Source organism: Acipenser ruthenus, chromosome 28 (assembly GCF_902713425.1).
Source record: "Acipenser ruthenus chromosome 28, fAciRut3.2 maternal haplotype, whole genome shotgun sequence".
Lineage (NCBI taxonomy): Eukaryota > Metazoa > Chordata > Actinopteri > Acipenseriformes > Acipenseridae > Acipenser > Acipenser ruthenus.
This window is the reverse complement of record NC_081216.1, coordinates 6,330,506-6,335,037: the sequence shown is the minus strand read 5'-3', so window position 1 is coordinate 6,335,037 and position 4,532 is coordinate 6,330,506.

Genomic DNA, 4,532 nt, shown 5'->3' with positions numbered 1-4,532 from the left:
AAATACATTTCAAGGAGTGTCTATTCAGAAGTACAGTATTGTATTAAATGAAGGCCATGTTATTTATTTATTTATTTATTTATTTATTTATTTATTGTTTTTGGAAGTTTAGTTTAGCTTCTGCAGCTGTCAAACTGCTTCTAACTGCTCTGTACCTTTCCACTCGTACTTCTCCCACGCTGTCGCATCCACACGCTGTCGCAGGAAGAACTGCCTCGCTTTATTGTGTTCTCATATGCATGTCATCATATGCAGTCCAGGCAAGAGAACAGTGAAGGCAACCTGACAAAGAAACATCTTACATGTAATGTATTAACCAATTGTAAAGCACAAAAATGACGATTCTACTCAGGAATTGCTATAACATTTTTCTTCAATTTTTCTTCAATCTCAAGACCTAACTTACTGAGCAACTTGCAGGCAAACAAGCGAAGGTCCATGAGGAGTATTGTTTTCTATTAGGTACTTCCCAGTGTTCAGTTTCATTGTTAAGGGTCTACAGACAACTTCACTGGAGAAAAAGTCTGCTAATTTAGAAGTGAAAGTTGATCATTTTAAATTTCATTTGAACTCATGTAATTGTCCATTTATCAGCTTTTTTTTTTCCTGGCTGGCCTGTGTCTAGATTTTCTGTGGGCTATTCTTACCCCTGTGCATGACTTATAGTGTGCAGTAAATGAATGAGATATTTTGCTGCAGTATTATCTGTGTTGTCCTTGAGACTTTTTAGCTGGGTACTGTTGGTTGTTTAACAGCAGCGTGCGGCTCTTGCTCTGGTATTAAAGTACATGTAGCTAAAAAAGTCCAGTAATTCTTTTCTAATACTGTATGTTTAATATTAGGGCTGGGTTTACATTTGTAACCAGTAAAACTATTTCATGTCTCTCCCTCTTGATGCACTGATGAAAGAATGCAACTGATACTAAATGTTTTTTTTGTTATTATTTTTATAAAGAAGCTTAGACGCATTTGCTCACATTTGAGTACCAATCACTGCTTTTCTTATGACTGATGTGTTTTCAGTCTAGACTTAGTTCCTTCATGCAAACTTACAAAGTTGACGAGATGTGTAACATTGCAAGGAGCGTTCAATAAATATTCTTCACTAACAGCTGAGACCTACAGAATGATGGATATATATATATATATATATATATATATATATATATATATATATATATATATATATATATTAGGTAAGATTTACTGGAATTATTTTGTTGGTACCGTGTGCTTTAACAGTTTTTATACATTCATCATGCTGAAATGTGACGCAATGCCCATTTGAATGTTGACCCAGTTCATATTAACAAGAACTTGCAACAGTACGCAGAGTACAAGCCACACAAAGGTTATATCGTTACCACAATCCACACAAATGCTTTTTCCTGCCAGAGGGCCGGTGGATGTTAAGTTTGATATGCATTTTTCCTCAAAAAAAAGCAGGGCTTGTGTAGTGTTTCTCTCATTTGCTGCTTGACTTCAGGATCAGTAGCTGTAATTTTCTTGCCTGTCAGAAGGTTGTTGTAAGTTCTTTACCTTCCGTCACTGCTGTTACAGATAACACATGCAGTGACTTTTCACCAAGCTGTGCGGATATACATGCCGGAAGGGTATTCAGCCTCTGAACTTGGTGGTTTGCCTTCTCAACACCCAAATCCTCAACAGCATCACTGACATAAACCTGGCATTTCTTCATTTTTTTTTTTTTTCAGTGTGATCTCATGCTGTGCACGACATAGCTTTCTGTTCCCTGTTCCAGTCTGCAAAATGTGTTTTCCACTATATCCGAGAAAGCTTGTTTTATTTTATTTAACAGCTTGATTCTAGTAGTAGCCTTGCATTGTCTATCATAAATCAGTAGGTTTTATGTATTATAAACTGTATACCAATGATGTGATAGTAAAATTGATTCCTTAGTGTATCCTATTGTAAACTAGTATCTAATAGTAAACTTGGATGCAGTGCATCAGTGGTGTCCTCACAATACAAACTGCAGGTCATATACGGACCTTAGGAACACAATTCTGTACTGTATGGCTAGTTTACAAATCCAATCAGTCACCGAAGCAGCACTTGTCATCTACACTATGGCACCCTACTAGGCTGCAGAAGCAATATCATCCAAAAAAATGTCTTGTGGATAATATGGTTACAAACTTTTTAATAATTAAGCAACACTAAAATCTATTTTTTCTGTTTGGAATAAAGATGATTGTCATATCTCCCTGTAGTCAAAATTACTGTAGTTACTGTACACATGTGGCACTCCAGAATGTTCCTTTGTGAAGGCCATTGCAGTACAGTACATGAAAAACTTACAGACAACAGAATACTATAAGAACATTTACAAACAAGAACCCTCTATCCTAAGTCTGTCTCCACTTAGTTTCCAACTTATAAGATTTGAAGTTTCATATGCAAATGTAATCATTAAGTGCCCTCTCCCTGAGTAGCGTTGTATACAGGGACTGGGAAAGCAGGATGAGATCTGGTCCCTTTGTAGTTCAAAGGACCCATTTTTTTCCAAGTGTTGTTTAACATAAGGGTTATCAAACCCAGCAAAAGGCTGGTTCTCACAAACAGACAACTGGAGCTGGCGTATCACACAGACAAGATAACAAACTGGTTTATTTTATGGCATAGAGAGCGGTTGTTATCTCGGGCTGAGTACCCTTATGAGTTGCTTTGCTAATTAAAATACTGATTACGATCACAGGTACAAGTCTCAAGCCTCAGCTGGCTTGATCTTCAAAGATTTCGGCTGGGCGACACCTAAGAAGGGGCTGGTTTTGCCTTCTATTTAAAGTACATATAGCTAAAAAAAATAAGTCCAGTAAATCTTTTCTAATATATATTATCATCACTTCATAGATTTTACATTTTCCTCTTTCAAGATATTTTAAACGTGTGTTTGATTTTTAATATTATTTTTGCATAGCATTAGTAAACAGTAAAACTGTGTTGAATGTCACTCTTCCGTGATGCACTGATGAAAGAACGCAACTGATACTAAATGTTTTTTTTTTATTATTATTATTTTTGTAAAGCAGCTTAGACACATTTGCTCGCATTTGAGTACCAATCACTGCTTTTCCTATGACTAATGTGTTTTCAATCTACGAGACGTGTGGCATTGCAAGGAGCGTTCAATAAATATTCTTCACTAACAGCTGAGACCTACAGAATGATGGCACCTGACGGCGCTGAAGGGTCCTGTAGGGTTAAACCTACTATATTGTTTTGTTTGAAGAGTTGTCCATGCAGTTCACATGTGGTTTTTTTTTAAATTTTTTATATAACTATTAAGACTAAACTGATAAAACAACAATCACGAATTATGAATATGTGGCAACGAAGCCAGGCACCCCAGATAGCCAATCGTTACACTATTATCACTTTCTATTGCTTTACGAATGCACATTAAATGATAGTGGCATTAAAATATACAAGAACCAGTACTGTCTCTCTGGGTTCTGTTCCAGCTTCTTCTCTCCTCTGTCCTGTTTATAATTCCTCGGCATAGGATTCGAGTGGTGTTACTCATAAATCGTGCACATGTTATGTCCTAGTAGCGGTTTGGTCACAATTAAATATGGTGAATTATGTATTTGCCAGGCACCCCTGATAGCTAATCATTACACTATCACTTTCTATTGCTTTAAAAATGCACATTAAATGATAGTGGCATTAAAATATACAAGAACCAATACATGCTGCAGACTTTATTTTATATTGCAAAATTAAGAATAGGTCACCACATGCACACACGCACACAAACTCAAACAGAGCGATTTCAAATTTAGAACAATGTTAGCCTCTTATGTGCATTATTTTCAAAGTATATGACTGCATACAATTTAGAATTTTGTGTGCATCCAAATCAAATTCAAATTGGCTACTAACCAATAATTCCAATATTTGTGCCAAAATTAACACAGTTGTGATGATAACGCTTCATCTATAATAACCAATGCGCTTAAATTTTACAATAACTGCTTGGAAGCTGTAAAGTTGCTTGTAACTCTAGTTATTATTTATTTCTTAGCAGATGCCCTTATCCAGGGCGACTTACAATTGTTACAAGATATCACATTATTTTTACATACAATTGCATTATTTTTACATACAATTAACCCATTTATACAGTTGGGTTTTTACTGGAGCAATCTAGATAAAGTACCTTGCTCAAGGGTACAGCAGTAGTGTCCCCAACCTGGGATTGAACCCACGACCCTCCTATCAAGAGTCCAGAGCTCTAACCACTACTTCACACTGCTGCCACTTGTTTCTTTTTTCAGGTCGAAAAAGTCCCCTGGGTCGACATTGTCAATACCTTTTAGAATTTTGAATGCTTGAATCAGATCACCGCGTAAACAGATTAAATTCTTTTAGCCTGTCAGCATACGACATGCCTTTTAAACCCAGGATAATTCTGGTTGCTCTTCTTTGCACTCTTTCTAGAGCAGCAATATCCTTTTTGTAACGAGGTGACCAGAGCTGAACACAATATTCTAGATGAGGTCTTACTA